The sequence below is a fragment of the Octodon degus genome, unplaced genomic scaffold (assembly GCF_000260255.1).
Source record: "Octodon degus isolate 3935 unplaced genomic scaffold, OctDeg1.0 scaffold00387, whole genome shotgun sequence".
NCBI classification, from domain to species: domain Eukaryota; kingdom Metazoa; phylum Chordata; class Mammalia; order Rodentia; family Octodontidae; genus Octodon; species Octodon degus.
In genome coordinates, this window is record NW_004524963.1 from 84,204 (window position 1) to 101,334 (window position 17,131).

A 17,131-nucleotide genomic window follows, 5' to 3' on the forward strand; every position below is an offset into this window, starting at 1 on the left:
AGGATATATTGCTGAACGTACAATTTATGGAGCTAAAACAGAAAGGAAAAGGGGGAAAGGAGAGTAATGTTATTGGGACATCTTTAGAAAAAGGACTTTTAGGAAAAAGAAAGCAAGGGACACCTCCCACAGACCCATACAGGCACTTGGGGTGCCACTGTCCCCGTCGACCTGCGGGGAGCCTAAGGACTTGGACGGCGCCACCGGGGAGAGGCCGGGCCAGCAGCCCGTGAACGTGACTCGCAGGGCAGCGGCTGCCTGTCCGCAAAGAGCGGGGTCAGGACACGCCGTAGCTGGGCCGTGTCCTCCCCAAGCCCGAGAGTGGCCTCTTGCTCTCTGCGAAGGCGTCCATGCCGGCTGCTTCCGCTAACTCATGGTGGGCGAGGATCTGAAGTAGGCACGAAGCTTGCAGCGAGACCCGCTGTGTAGAAAACCTTGCCTCAGTTTAGCGGGGAGGGAGCGCGCAGCCCCGCCGCACCCCGGGTCAGGAATCTCCGCCTCGTGGGCCCCTCGCGCCAGAGGCCTGCCGGGTCCATCCCGAGCCAGCCCGGTCACCTTGGTGTCCCGGTCGCCGGGGCAGAGGCAGGATGAAGGTCGGCTTCCCCAGTGCGCCCCGACCCCGCCTCCCGTCCAGAGCAGCCGCCCTTGGGCCCACTCTTGCGGCCGCCCAGATGCTCCCCGCCAAAGTGAATTTGGCCTCCTGACCCAGGCGCTGGAGGGTTTCATTCTGCAGGATTCCTTGGTCCTCCGCAGGGTGCCCCTGCACACTTTCAGAGGCTCTTGAGCTCGGTCCTTACACAAAGGGACACGAGCCCCCCGCCTGGTGCTCTGTGACCCCCCAGAAAGGGACCAAACAGGGACCTTCCGCAGTCCAGCCGGCTGCCCTGTCAGGGACCTCGCCTGCCCTTGAGAAATACAGTTCAGTCTCTTTCTTTCTCTTTCCTGAAGATCCTTTTTCTAGTGATGTCGCTTGGAGTTCTGTCTTGGACAAGGGAGATGAACCGTCCCTAGCTCCAGTCTTCTCTGTCCAGGACAGACAGGAAGTCAGAGCAAGGGTGGGAGAGGAGGAGGGGAAGGAGGGGGGAATATGGGGAGGGGAAAGGGGAAGGGAAAGCAGGAGAAGGGAAGGAAATGCACAGGACTTGCTCCTGCCGGACTGTCTAATGTTGTAGGGTACCCACAGCACACGGGGCCCTCTGCTCTGCTGTGTGTGCCTGGCCTTCCCTGGCAGTTTCTCTGAACTGCTCACAGTCCCCGAAAGGTATTGGGATGAGGTGAGGGTGAGTGGAGTCCTGGGGTCTGCAGGGAGCCCCGAGGACAGGTGGCAGGGTGAGGGAAGGTGAGTTGTGTGGTGCCCCACTGACACGGGCGCCTCCATCCCACTCCTGACGTCCTCCTGCTCACTTGCCCGAGTTCCTGCTGGCTCTTGCATTCCACCGGGATCCACGGTGCCTTAACCTCTCCTCTCCTCCCTTACACTGGAAGTCCTTTCTATGTGAGACAGGAACTGAGTTATACGTCCCTTGGCACGTGGAAGAAAGGCCAAAACACAGGAGGGCAGCACACACCTTTCAGTAAATAACCATCACCCAGGCCATATGGTCGGGTTTCTATTCAAGGCCACATCACTGTGACCAGACTCTGGGATTTGGCAGAGTCACCGGCATCTTGGAAGGAGTCAGGGCCTGGGCTCAGGCACCAACTGGCGAACTGTGCCGGCTCCCCCAGATCCAGCTGGGTAATTACAGTGGCGTCCCTGAGTAATTACCAGTCAGCAGTGGCCGTGTGAGGGTCTCCCGTACAGTGTTAGGCAGTGTCTGCGACACATCTGTCACCTCAGAGAAGAGGGGCGGCCCTGGTACCCAGAAGGTCTTCATGCGCAGGACAGACTGTGCCCCAAACCAAGAAGCTCACAGCCCAGGTGTGCGCAGCGCAGGAGGCAGGAAACTGACTTCCTTAGCAGACCTTTCCTTAGAGCAGTTTTCTGGCCCGAAGCCAGTTAAAGAGGACAGAAGAAAGATGTTGTGTGTGCTCTGCAGCCCCACACCCACACTCTCCCGCTGAGCAGCTGGAGAGTGACTTGTCACAATGGTGAGTCCACAGTGACACCATCATCACGCAGAGCCACAGCTTGCATCAGACCTACCCTGGGGCTACACATGCCATGGGCTTGGGCACACATGCCACGGCTGGTGTCTTCGTTTTATCATGCTGAGACAGAACACCCAACATCCAAAGCTAAAGGGAGAAAGGTTAACTAGCCCACAGTTCGTGGAGGGCAGCGTCCGTGGTCAGGGGCTCCAAGGCAGGGTGGCACGGCACAGGGACCACAGTTCATGCGGGCAGAAGACAGCAAAAGCAGAGAAAAAGAGTAGACAAGCTTTTTCTGTCCCTTGTATGCTGTCCAGTCTACCGGGATTAGGGCGGCGCCAATCCAGTCAGTGGACTGACCCAGCCACGCCTAGCCCGTCCCAGCACCCTCAATCCCAGCACTGCACTATAATCAGCCACCTTCGAGAACTCCTGAGGGAGGCTCTGGGAGGCCATCTAGACACAAAGCATGAGGCAAGTGTCACCAGTCCAGTGTCACTGTCCCTGCCCTAGAGGCCCCTGGGCCATCTCTGCACACTTCCTCCCCCACACTCACCTCAGTTGCCACCGCTCTCTCTGGTCCCCAGAGCTCGTCCTTTCCAGGCTGTCACAAGTGTGGGCTCAGACACCCTGCAGCTTCCGCAGGTTGGCCTCTCACTCAGCAATGCACACTTGCACGCCCTGTGCATGTTAGGGCTTCTAGTACGAAGAACTCTCCCTTGTCAAGTTGTAGTAGAGGGTGTGAACCCCCCAGCTGAACCTCTCTCTCTCTCTCTCTCTCTCTCTCTCTCTCTCACGCACGCACGCACGCACACACACACACACACACACACACACTGCCCCTGGGATGTAGGCAAAGCATGTCTGTCCTGCACAATCCTGAATATGGTGCCACCAGCACCAGGGTGGGTACTAAGGCCGTGCACTCAGGGGTCTGCTGAGTGCTGTAACAGGGGAGGCCCAGTGCTGGGGAACTAATTGGAGTCTTTCCCTGAGCTTTGCCCTCCCACAGAGGTTTAAACACAGCCCAGGCCAGACACGAGCAGCCGCCCTGCCTGAGACATCTGAGGGACCCTGCTGGACTCCACAGTGGAAGGCAATGAAAAGGTGACACAGGAGTTGTCACTACAACCTTGTGACTTTGCTCAATGCAGATGCTGTCTCAGCCTCCCTGTTAGACCCGACTTAAGTTTGTTGAAATCCGCTTGCACCCCAGCACCTAGAAATGCTTTCATTACAATTCCTGCCTGTGCTCCGGCAATCCAGCTGAGTTAGATAGAAATTCTATAGGCAGTCAAACAGGGCTGGGCCCTCGAAGGAGACGACACAGAAGACAGGATACCTTACAACTTCAAGAGGGACAGACGCTCCTGCTGTGGGCCAGACCTAAAGACCAAAGATGGAACAAATGCTGACCTCCCTAAAGATAAGCATCCAGGATTGATGCTTATCACGCTGAGGACGTGATATAGAAACTCCTCAATAGCAACTCCAATATAGGTACTCCTGTTCTATATTCATGCCCGCTTGCTACATGACTCGCTTCTCCATTTGGTCCTGGATTTAATCAGTTTTACCTGAGCAGTGGTGCGTGTAATCTCATTTGGTGACCACAGCTTTGTCCCACCTCATGCCCTCCCAAGTGAGTTCCCATTTTCCCAACCTTAGACCCACGCGGTTTTGCCCTATAAAAATACCTGGAAGAGACAGCTTTCTGGGTAAGCCACTTGGGTCCTCCTTCTGTCCCTCTCTCAGACAGAAACTTTCTTTCCTCAATAAATATTCTGCTCTTAACCTCCATTTGATCCTAAAATTCTTCTTTTGTTTTAGAGAACATGAACTCATGGGGATGTCACTGAAGGCAAATGCAGCCTGCACTCACACTCACCACATCGCCATTCACAGCAGCCCGGTGTCTGTCCATCCCTGGATGAGTGGAGACGGAAACGGCGCCCTGTGGCTCATCCTCGGGACAGAAGGTGGCCTGTCATTTTGCTGACCCGGCTGCACCTGGAGGGAGGTTTGCTAAATGGAATAAGCCAAGCACAGAAAGGCATGCACCCCAGGACCCCACTCTCCTTGGGACCTCAAGAAGCCGGCATCATGGGAGAGCAGAGGGTGGGGTGGGAGGAGAGGCAGAGGGACATTGGGTAAGGGATCTATGAGTAGATCCCATGCAGATGGCTATACAGGGCAGCGCATATGCCAATCCAGAGGGGCAGGAAGTTCAAACATGGTCTTCTGGGGCCAGGGTGAGGGGACAGTGGATGAGAAACTGGCAGCGAGTGCTGCGGGGATTTTCTTCTCAGGTGATGAATGCACCCTGCTCTGATCACAGTGACAGTGGCATGGCACTGAGAACATGCAAGGGACACTGAAGAGTGCACTGGAAAAGAGTGGGCTACGTGACATGGCAGTACATGCCTATAATCCCAGCAGGAGGATCATTGCAAGCTCGAGACCAGCCTGGGCCACCAACTGAGCTCAAGGCCAGCCTGAACTGCGTAGCGAGACTGTCTCAAGGGAGACAGAAAAAGAAGAACAAAATGGGCCTTGTGACGTGCTGGGACATCTAAATACAGTTGTCTAAGACAATCACAGTGCTGGTGCGTGGCCCAGGCTGCTTGGGATCGCCGAGGCAAGGTGATCACTTGAGCCCAGGAATCTGAGAGGCCAGCCAGGGGAACAGTGAGACCTTGTCTCCAGAAAATAGAAAATGGTTTTTAAAAAATGGCAGGCGCCAGTTTTTCAAACACTTGGTTGATTTTGGCTGACAAGAACACATATTACAAAGGCATCAGCAATGTTTGTTTCTGGTACTGGGAATTGAACTCAGGACCTTGCCAGGCAGGCACTTAGGCCTCTCAGCTATCTCCCTGGCCGCTTAGGCATCCGCAACTTATGGAGTCCTCGGGGCCGGAGAGTTGATTTCCAGGGAGGAAAGAGCTGCTGGCCACTGCCTCAAGGTGGCTTCTGGTACCTCGGCCTCAGCTTCCCTGGAGAAGTACAGAGCCCAGGACCTGGGCCGCCCTGCCTGGAACAGGGTGACAGCCAGCCAGGACCCTGGCTCCCACACAAGGAGGCTAAGCCTGGCTTCCATTGAGACTCAGACTGCTGGGAACTTCTCCCCAGATAAGCAAATGCGTGCAGAGCCAAAAACGGCAACCGGGCTCTGCCCCTGCCTCCCTACCAAGGTGATTCCTTAAATAAAACCTCACGCCCACACACTTTTCGCCAGGTGCCTGGAGAATTTGTGACTAAAGGAGACTGCCAAAGCTGTGGGTGAGACGCTGTCACAGGCTGCACTTGCCTTCAGGACTTCATTATGCAACTTTCCAGACACGAAGAAGACTCGGAGGAAGCTCCCAGCGAGCGACTCCCAGCGCAGCTGCGTGCGTTCGCCTCGACGCCCTCCTTAGCTCGGCCTGTGTTATCTCTGCCGCCGCCTCCCGCGCCCCGCGCCCCGCGCCCCGTCCGTCCTTCCGCCCACCAACCCTTCTTGAGAGCGGGGGCTGCATCTCCAAGCTGCAGGCGTCAGCATGCCCCGCCTGACCACGTCAGCAATTTCCCTACGATTCTTTTCTTGTTCTTGAACACTCATGAAGTGCACAAATCTGAACAATACATTTAGCTGTGATTCACAATTGTATACCCAAGTCCTTGTGAAGGCAGAATGTGGCTCCTGCCCCAGAAGGAGTTGTCAGGTGTCACTTTCTCCATAAAACCTGGTCCTGGGATGACTACTGTTTTGATTTTCTTTTTTTCCACTAGGGATTGATTTTTGACTTTCCTGCTGCTTCCTGCAAATCCTTCGCCCTCCCGTCTGGCTCCTTGCACTCACCGCACCGTGTTCCTGTTCATGTCAGTGGTGGGACCCATCTGTCCCTCCTACCTGATGGCACCTGGGCTGCTGTCTGCCTGGTATTCTTGGAGGTCGAGTGGCTGTGAACCCCTGCGTGAATGTCACAATTCTCCTGGGCCTGTGCCCACAAGGCTGGACCTCAGGGGAGATTTGTTTTTATCAATGCCTGCTTGAAGTACACCCTGGTCACATCCCTTGGCGGGGAGTGGCACGTGTGCAGGACACAGCTCAATTCTCCCTTAATGCCCCTCTCTTTCCTGCCTCCTACCTCTTCCATCTTGTCTCCTTCCTGTTTGAGAAAGATCGATCTCCCTAGTTGCCATTATCTTCTATTTTTCTTTATATTTTGTGTTTCTCATGTAAGAGAAACCAGGCAACATTCACACTTGCATGTCTTCCTTACGTCACTCCACGTTACGGTTCCAAGGTGCACCCATTTGCCTACACTACGAAGGACTCAGGTTTATCCTCCTTTGTGGTAGGGTAGTTCTCCACAGTACGCAAACACATTTTCTTTATCCGTTCATCTGCTGATGGGCATAAAGGCTGCTGCTAGATTGAGCTATTATAAATTATGCTGCAAAGAGCCAATAGATGCCTGAGGAATTGCTCACCATCTCTGGTCACTAGAGAAATGCAAATTAAAACAACATCAAGATTCCACCTCAGGGCCGGGGAGATGGCTCAGTAGAATAAGTGCTTGCCTGGCAAGCTCAAGGGCCTGAGTTCAACCCCCATTTACACACACACACACACACACACAAAAAAAAAAAAAAAAAAATTCACCTCACCCCAGAAAGCGTGGCTACCACCAAGAAGTCAAGCAACAACAAACGCGGGCAGGAAAGGAGCTCTCCTGCGTTGCTGGTGGGAGTGGACATTGCGAGCACTATGGTTGCTTTTAAAAACTCTCAGTGGAGCTGGGAGTTACAGGGTTTGGCTGTGGGCTGCACATCCCGTCCTCAAATCTCAGCTGCGCTGATGGCTGGCTGTGTGACACGGGCCTCGTGGCTCAGCTTCCTGGACCTCGGTCCTAGGGTGGCAGCGACAGTCTCCCTCCCAGGAATGCTGCATATCCCCCGGCTTTCCAGCATACAGAGGGCGCTTCCATAGGCAGCCTTTGGGAGGCTGGTGCTTCCAATTCTGTGACATTCCCACCTAGGGGATCTGTTGCATCAGTATATAATCAGTTCGAGTGAACTCTGCCTGTTGTAGTTACTCATCTCGTTTGTGGGACAAAGTACCCAACACCCAAAATTGAAAGAGGAAAGGATTATTTTTAGCTCACACTTTAGTTGGCTGGCTCCAAGGCAGGGTGTCCTGACGGGGCCAGCAGAGAGGCAAAACAGTCCAGAGCAGAGCAGACAAGAGGCACAGAAGCAGCAAGCAGCAGCCTGCCTCTCCCTTTGATCCCACTGAGGCTACCAGACTTTGGGGTGGTGCCACCATATGCAGACAGGAATGTCTGTCCCCGGCAAATCCACTCTGCCACACCTAGAACTATGCTAACTCCAGCCGGTGGGCTGACTTAGTGCCGCACACTCTTAAGCCCAGTATCACATGCTCTATGTCCACCTGACCCTGAAAAGCCCCACCTATGAGCACACGAGGACTTGGGGGGACCGTGAGACACAAGCCATAACACTAACACACTGCACCATGCAGTATAGCTCAGCCTTACAAGGAAAGAAGTCGTGACACATGTCCAGCATGGATGAACCTTGAGGACAAGGTGGAGGGAGAAAAGCCAGCCTCAGCAAGATAGATACTGTAGGACTCGGTATACATGGGGCCCCACAGGCTCAGTCAGCCTCAGTCCCTGTTGCACGAGGGTCATCGCCCACCCAGGCCGGTTGACAGGTACGGGCATATTGACTCCCAGCCCTTGTGAGGCTGACAGTTGCCCACACTTGGGCAAGCGAATGACCCTTGCTACGTGTACCAGCTACAGAGCTGGCAAGAGGCAGCCCTGCGTTGGGTGCATCCGAGCCCCGGCTGTCCGGCTGGCGCGGTGGTCCCGCCTTGCGCAGCTCACTCCACCAGGGGGCGCAAGAGGGCCCTGCTGCTGGGGCTCGGGTTCTGCCCGCTTCGTCCCGCGCGGAGTCAGCCCGGCTTTGCGTTCTTGGTTCTCTTGCGCGGACGCCAGAGCCAGGTCTCCTCTCATGGCTGGATCTCGCTGCTGTCTGCAGGACGAGGAAGCCAGCGCGTCAGAAAGAGCGAAGGGAGAAGGCAGGCGGGGACCAGAAATTAGGACCTAGGCGCTCTGCTCCTGGCTGTCTGGGAAAGCGCTTCAGTCCCGCAGCGTCAGGGCCTGTCAGGGGCTGCAGGCTACGCCGCCTCCTTTCAGGAGCGGAAAAGCATCGCGCCTGCTGTACGTGCTATATATAAAACAGGCCGCTTGTGCTCTCACCTGCTGGAGCTAAAAGCAGCCACGGCCTCGGGGCCCCTTGCCTCCCGCCGGCTGCCTTCACAGCCTCGCTGCCGCGCGGAGAACGGCGGCGTGGAGCGCTCCAAAGCCTTCTGCTGCCGTCACCCCGAGAGCACGCAGCCTGGAGGAGCGCTGGGGCGCACCCACCCAGCCCCCGCCGCAGCCGGCGGGGTCCCCCTCCTTTGGCCATGGGCTGTGTGGTCCCACAGCACAGGCATAGCCTGGTGGGTGGCGGGGGTGGGGGGCCTGGCGGGCCCAGTGGGGGACAGGCAGCCTGGGGCTTCTCACAGCATGGGGGTCAGCATGTGGGAGGGCCCTTGGCCTGGGTTTCTCGACTCTAGGTCTGGGCCGCAGCGCTCTAGGGAGCCCGGCAGCGTCCCTAGGCAGCAGCCCCACCTCCACCCCTGGGCGGCAGCCTCCAGCCCACCTCCCCACCCCCACCCCCACCCCCATGCTGAGGATAAGGCCTAGGCTGCCACAACAAAGGCCGCAGGCTGAGCGGCTTGCACAATGTATTCTCTCACAGGCCTGGGGCCAAAAGGATGAGAGGGCGTGGGGCAGGGCCCCTCTCCTCTGGCTGGGTCCCCTTGGCTTGAGGACTGTGTCTGCAGCGGACACCCCGCTGCGCACGCCTGGGTCTCACCTCCTTTTATTTAATTTTTGCTTTTATTAGCAGAGCATAAAGTCACATCATCCAGGGGAGCTGGTACATGTGCGGGACTCACGTTCCTTCTTCCCACGTGCCTCGTCTTCTACCTCTCCATCCACTCCTCTGTCCCTTTCCCCTGGAGAAAGCCGCCTCCCTATTCCTGTTTCCTAGCTTGTGTTCTGCTGGAGGACAAGCCTACAGCCCACACTGGACTTGGTTCACCTCGTGAACCCCCCCTGTCCAAACTCAATCAAGGCTGAGGTGCCCGGGGTGAAAATTTGGAGGTGGGCGCCCCTCAACCACATCGCCCTTTAGCCGGACATGTGTAACCACTCACCCCTGGTGACCACCAAGAGTGAGGCACCCACCTTGGGAGCCCACAGTGTGTTCCTGCTGGGTGCTGGCTGAAGGACGGCAAACCAACCACAATTTCACATTAACTCAAAAAGAGGGATCTTTGGAGAATGGAGCCAAAATGGGTGGGGGGCTTCCCAAGGGCTCCCACAGGGCAGAGATGCCAATGTAATGGCCAGGATTAGCTATATTGCCCACAGGAGATCAAATGAGAAGGAATTACAGAACTTTTATTAATTAGCTGGCGACCTATGTGATCCCCTCCCCATCTGGGAAGACACAAGGGCCCAGTTCTTTGTCCCCAACCTGCATTGATAGTTTCTTTGTTGCTATGTAAACTGGACAGGACTATAGCACCCCCTATATCCTTTAGGTGCAGGGTCATGGCAGGAATATGATGCCCCTGTATCCCACAGGTGTGAGGTCTCGGGCAGAGGGATTATTGGCTAAGCATGGGCAAATTGTCTCTTATTGCCCTGGATGGGCCCTGTCTTCTCCTTTTTTTTTTTTTAATTGAGAAATAAATATGAATGAGACAGTTTCACAGCTGATTAATAGGACAGTTTTGATAGTCAATACACTGTACATTGCTATCTTCTTAGTGGTTCTCCACAGTACATCTGTCTTCTTCTCTCCTGTGTGTACGTGAAGTTCCGACAGGGCCGGGGAAGGAGTGAGGAATGGGGTGACTTCGGCAAGGCTGCTTCTGTGTAAATACTTCAGTCAGAGGTCAAACTGAATTAAATTCTGCCTCAGCCTCTTCTCCTTCTAAAAGTGAGTAGGGTATTATTTTAGACGCCATTCCTTATACCAGCCCCCTGCCCATCATGACATGGAACAGTGGTAGCCAGGAGGGGTGACACCAGGCTGTATGACCTGGCCTTCGCTGTCCTCACAAACTGGACCAGGCGGGAGGAGGGAAGGGGCAAGAAAGGAGATGACAACCATCGCCTGCCCTCCTCGGCCCTGGGCTCTTTGGGGCCGCGGAGGGCTCTGGGCTGGACGGCGGGCTGGACGAGTGACACTGGAAAGCCCCAGAATGGCGGGGAGATCTGGAACACAGCCACGGCTGGAAGGAGGCCTGGAAGGCAGGGGAGGAAGGCAGGGTACGGAAAGACAGCGCCGTGTCCTATTTACATGGTGACGCTCGGCCTTCGTTTTTGAAAACTCCTATTATTTTTTAAAACTTTGTGTTGCTTTTTATAAAGTAAGATTGTAATTTTAAGAAAATTTGTGATTGACAGAAAGTCCCGAAGACAAAGAAGTTATCTCCTATAGGCCTCTGGCTTTGTCACAGCTGGTGAGCCCACAGGGCTACCCGCGGGGGAGCACGTCCGTGTCTCTCCAGTGGCCCCTCACCTGGACCTATCATCCTGGTCTCCGCGGGGCCTGCAAGCTCCTCTTGGCTCACCCAGTCCTCAGACCTCCTTTGTTTTAATGATGTTGGCAGTGCTGTGGACAGGCCAGGCTCTTCGCCAGGTGCTCCTCCTCCGGGAGCAGCTGTCTGATGTTCTCTCACCCAGCGGGGGCTGTGGGTTTTAGGGAAGCCGGCCACAGAGGTCCACACCATGCCCACCATGACTCTCGAGTGGCTGACATTGTCAACAGTGGCTGAGACAGCGTCCCTGGCTTCTCAGAGTTGTTCTCATCCCAGTCTGTGGCCTCTGTCACCCACACCCAGGCACCTCAAGGGCACCGAAAGCTGTTTGGGATTCTCCAGAACAAGAGATTTGTCTGGCCCCCACACACACTCGCTCTTACTCCATGTTATTACGGACTCCCTTTGTGCTTGGGTTACTGTCCACTACTACCTTGCTTATTTTGCTGCTTTTTTCCTTCAATATTTTATTATGAAAATTTGAAGCATACCAAAAAAAGTGGGAAGGACATTGACCTTATAGTGAACACCTAGACATCTACCACCTGGAGTCAACCATTAATATTTTCTTTCCTTGTCTTATCATACCTCTAGCCCACCCTTGATCAATCCTGCACCCTTCCAAAGAAGGTGCGCACTGCTGCGCTTCGCCTTGGTATTGGCAGACACCGCCTTGACACAGTCAGGTGGAGCTGGTGTACAGCAAAGTGCGCACGTTTGGGGCCAGGTTGCCTTGCATCCCGAATCCTTCCGACATCCAGAACCTCGCCTCTTCACTGCAGCTGGCCCCACCCCCAGAGGTGACCAGCACACTGATCTCTTTTGCCACCACAGATCTTCTGTGTCCCCAGGACAACACTTGTGGGTCCCACTGCTCAGCGCAGGGCCTCTGAGACCCATCTGAGCCACTACCCATTGTCAGGTAGCCCCTGTCCATGCTTGGTCACCTCCCACCATATGGACAGCCCACGGATCCCCACCACCCTTCCAGTGGACACACAGGCTGCTTCTAGCCTGAGGCTCCGCAAACGAAGCCATTAGGACTGTTCACGCACACACTGAGTGGATGTGCATGTTTGTTTCTCTTGAGTGAACAACGGAGAGTACTGGTGGAGCAAGGGCAGGCGTGCATTTAGACTACTGGAAACAGCTGGGCCTTTGCTAATGTGCTTATTATTGCTACTGTGTTGATCATTGAACCTCACCAATGATGCACAACCCCTGCTGTTCATCCTTTCGTCTTTGCAGTCAGGACTTTTCGTGGCCGCATTATTGTCTCATTGTGGATGAACCCAGCAGTGTCTGTCAAGGTCCTCCAAAGAAACAGGACTAACATGATGGATGGATGGATGGATGGATGGATGGATGGATGGATGGACGGACGGACGGACGGACGGATGGATGGATGGATGGATGGATGGGTGGATAGATGGATGGATGGATGGATGGATGGATGGATGGATGGATGGATGGGTAGCTGGATGGATGGGTGGATGGATGGATGGATGGATGGATGGATGGATGGATGGATGGGTGGGTAGCTGGACAGATGGGTGGGTAGAGGATGAATGGATAGATGGACAGAAAGATAGACAAGCACACAGATGGACAAGGCAGACAAATAGGTAGATAAATCATGGAAGAATTAGCAGGAGAGTTGGCCCACCCAATTACAGAGGCCAAGAAGTCCCCCAGTATACCACTTTCAATCTGGAGATGCAGGGAAGCTCTTGTGCCACTCAGTCCATGCCCCGAGGCCAGAGAACCAGGCGCTGCCACGTCCTACGGCAGAAAACAGCTACTCCCGGCCAAGCAGAGAGAATGCAGTGGCCAGCCCTCTGCCGCTTTGCTCTATCTGTGCCCTCAGTCAGTGGCACGATGCCCACCCACACTGGGCAGGGCGACCTTCTCCACTTAGTGCACTGATCCTAATCTAATCTTCCTGGAAACTGTCACAGACACTACCAGAAACAGTTTTACAGAAGTTGACATAAAACTGGCTGTGACACCAGTCCACTTGGTACACTGATTGTATGGACATGTCTGCATATTAACTGGCCTCTTTGCCACCACACCGAAACGTCATTAGAGCAAAGCTTTGACTCTGTTCTGTTCATCTCCAAGGCCAAAGGCCAAGAAGGGCTGTCTAGCAGACATTTCTGTCAAGAAAGACATGGAATGAATGCACAGATGATTGGGTGAATCCGTAGAGGCTTTCTTTTTTAATTCATAGATCTTGAGCTTGCTCAACACAGAGCCTCATTGCTATCAGACACTCAAAGAACATTTACAAGAATGAGTGAATGAGTGGCACGCACACTTTCTGTTTGTCTGGATTCACTGCCTTTTGCTTTCAGTGAGCGAAACTAGCCAACTACCCAGGGCTTACTCAACATAGGTCAGCTGTCAGGACCTGTGTTGTCAGGCTCTATGTTGAATATTAGACATTCAATAAAAGTTTGATAAAAGAGGGGGAAGGAGAGAAAGAAAGAAAAAAAAAAGAAAGAGGAGAAGCAAAGGCAGGAGGGAGAGCAAGAGGGGCAGTAAGGACGGTTGGGCACCTGCCACTAGGTAGCTTCTTCTTCGTAATCCTTCCTGGTGCTTTCCTGCTTACGCCTGATCCCCAACAACCGATGACCACCTACAGTGTTTCAACTGTGGAAGGTGGGAAACCTCCCACACAGCCATTCTGCTGCTTCTTTTCAACAGAGCCTTTGATGAGCAACTCAAGGCGCTTAACACTGCACATGGCCCAGGTCATGTTGGGATAGTCCGCCCAGCTTTGGGCCGAGGCCCGCGGCCTGTGCACCCCTGAGGTGGGCCAGGCCAAGACGCAACTTCTGTGGGCCTACGTGTACTGGTTAAGTGCATTGTTAACGTGCAAGATTTTCAGCACACCATGAGTCTATCAGGATGGAACGCCACCATAAATAGGGGACATCTGTACCTGCTGATTAACTTCATCTTCTGTTTGGCGGATAGTTCACTGCAGTAGTCAAGTCATTGTCATCAATAGCCACAGGTCCAAGTAGCTGATCTAAGCTACGCGCCCACTCTGTGGACCCTGCCCAGACCACTCGCTTAGGCCTCCCACACCACACCCAGGGGACGTAGATGAGGTCGAGATGACTAGCCTGAGACGTGAAGAGCTGAGATCCCAGAGGGTGAACAGGGGGCAAAAGAAAGCCTTTCCTGGGCTGGGGAGATGGCTCAGTGGTCTAAAGCACCTACTGAGAACAAGCTTAGCAAAGCACAAGGGACCGCGGTTCAATCCCCCAGCACCACATGCCAGCCAGCCCTGCCCCCTGGTGGGCTGAGCTGGCCACACACACACACACACACACACACACACACACACATACACACATAAAATAAATTAAAAAAAAAAAAAAAAAAAAAGCCTTTCCTTCATTTCAACCTCGCTCAAGCGCCCCCTGGTGGAGGGAGACTCATCGCCGAGCATCCCTCCTCTCCTACCCCCTACGCCAGCATCTTCTATAAGCAGCGGCCGGCCACTCCCGCCCACCACATCTGAGGCGCCAGCTATTGTTTCTTCTCCCGAAAGTATGGGCTGCATTCTGCCTTCACCTCTCCAGACTGTCAGTTGCACCAAGGGGAGACTTTTTCTCTTTCTCATCTCCATTCCCCAGAACGCAGTGCAGTGCCTGGGACACAGGGGCACTCCGATGAATGTGAGACAAGCGGGTCGATGCGCCACCCCCGACCGCATGTGCTGCTGACCGGCTGTGCAGGACCCGCACTTGGCTTCGCTCCTGGTTCTCACACAACTGCCCTCCTCCACCACACAGGCGGGCCTCCCAGAGTTGAAGCCATGGGAGCTTCGCCCAGCCCTTCACCCAGGAAGTGCCGCCTGTGCTAGGAGAGCGGGCCCATAGGCCTTACCGTGGGGGCGGCGCGGCTGCCTCTCCCCGGCTTCACTCCCACATCTCCGGCTGCTCCTTCTCAGCTTTGCGTGTGTGGGGCCCTCTTCCTCCAAGCACTGCCAGCACTTGGCTAACCCAGGGCTTACAGACCAGCCAGCACTAAGCCACCCACGGGCAGATTTTATTTGGCCCACACAGTACTTTTTTGTGTTTGAATTAGTTTTAACATTTAAAAGCTGAGGGATTTTGCGTTTAAAAATACCCAGATTTATGTCTTGCCTTGGAAATTTGGAACATCTGGCAATGCAGGGTCCCTCTTCCCATATGGCAGGCGCTGTCTGGAGCTAAATAAGCACCAGCCACGTGGTCTGAGCCATCCCTTCTTGGGGGTTCACAGGCACCCCAGCCCCCCAACACCTGTGGAACTTCAGCTGTGGACCCCTGGAAACACCCAAGGGCCTCTGAGGAGAAACCACTTGTTTTCCCCAGGAAGAGCAGATGGGACAATGGCGTGGAAAAGCTTGAGCCAGCAACTCACATCAGATGGCTCTGTGGGTTTCCCACATGAGAGCACAGGAGCTGTGGGCCTGGGCCGTGTGAGCTAAAGCCATTCTCTAAGGATCCTTGCCTTCTGGACCCAGCCACGCATGAGAGAAGACAGATGGGGGCAGAGTGAATGGGGAGAAGAGGGGGAGTTCCCTTCGGGGCTGAGGGATGTGGGGTACGCTAGCCAGACAGTGATGATGAAGTGTGGGCTGTGGCCCTGCTTGTTCGAGTCACCACTATTGAACATTAATCCTCTGGGGGGGGATGGAGCGTGCAAAGGTGTGGGCTGAGAGGGCTGAGTGATCCCACTGGTAGAGGGGAGCCGCAGAGGGCTCGTGCACCTCAGACAGCTCCCTAGGCTCCTGCACCTGGGCCTTATCCTCACATCAGGGTACCTGCAATCCTGCTCCTCTTGGCAAGCCCTGCTCCCTGGGGGGTGATGCAGGACACCATCCAAACCAGAGCCTTTAGAGCAGGCTGATCCTGTCTTCTTCCCACATACATTTTCTTTTTGTTGTTTTTTTTTTTTTGGGGGGGGGGATATTGTTGTTTTTTGAAACCAGGTATTGAACTTGGGACCTTGTGCTTGCCAGGCAGCCACTTAAGCCACTGAGCTAATATGCCAGCTCATCCTCATGCATTTTCAATGGACGCTGAGCAGTGAAAAATGTTTACCCCCCTCATTTTGTAGACAAGGAAATGAAGACTCCAAGTTTGGGGATCCCTGGCTCAGGGTCACAGAGGATGGCTACAGTTGCTCACCTAGGGTATTCTCAAGCTCTGAGCCCCACACAGGCAGGCCACCTGCTTGAGGGAGTGAAGGGCACAACTCCAGCCAGCACTGCAGATGGTGGACAAGCTTTGAGGCAGGGACAGTGTGTGTGTGTGTGTGTGTGTGTGTGTGTGTGTGTGTGATGGGGAAGCATCCTCACTCTGCCCAGTCTCCCTCATCACCACCACCACCACACCGCCATCAGCACCAGTACCATCCTGCTCCTCCTCTCATTACAACCATCACCATCACCATCACCCTCATTATCAACATCTTCACTATCATTGCTGTCACCATCATATCCCTGTCACCCCCACCATCATCTCCACCACCACCATCATATCGTCCCTTTTTCCTCCAACCCTTTTCTACCACTCCAGAATCAAACCTAAAGGTGGGGCAGGTGGATTGCTGACCTCCTTTCCTTCTCCCACTCATCTTGGCCTTGCAAGGGCGCAGACCAGCCCCCCTAGTGGGATGCTTGGGAATCTTGGTGTCAGCCCCAACAGCAGCGAGCTCCCGTCAGGACTCCCCCTCCACCCCCCCCCCATCTACCTGTGCAGCGTCAGTGGTTCCTGGGAGAATCCTCCTAGTGACTGGCAGGGCCTGGATGTACTCGGAGGTGATCCCTGGTTTGGAGGGGTTCTTAAGCAGACAGGAGTCACTCTGATACAGACAAGAGGGGTCCTGTATGCCAGTGGCAGGGTCCTCACGGAGGTTTACAGTGCATTCTATAGTAGCCTGTGCGCTCAGGAATTGCATAGATAGAAGCTATGCTTTTGCACAAGTTAAGAATGTGGGAAGGGGCTTTTACCCAAGTGGCGGCGTTCTTTCAGGAGAGGACACAGAGGGACAGGTTTTCGTTGCTGCAACAGGCCAAGACTTGTAAAACGCGGCGCAAATACCAGCACCCTTCACGGAGACGTGGAGATGCTCCTAAAAGATAACGGCGCCGCCAAGTCCCAGGGTAACAGCACAAGGCCGGGCCTTCCTGCGGACAAGGAAGGCTGTCAGCCTCGAGTCCACACGACCCACTCTCCAAGGCCAGGGAACCTAACCTGCCGGGCGCAGGTGGACGGCCCCTGGAGCCCCCTCGTGCCGCAGTTCCCTGCGCTGCCGCCAGGGGCAGCACTGAGTCCCATCCCCGCCCCGCGACTCCCGCTCGCT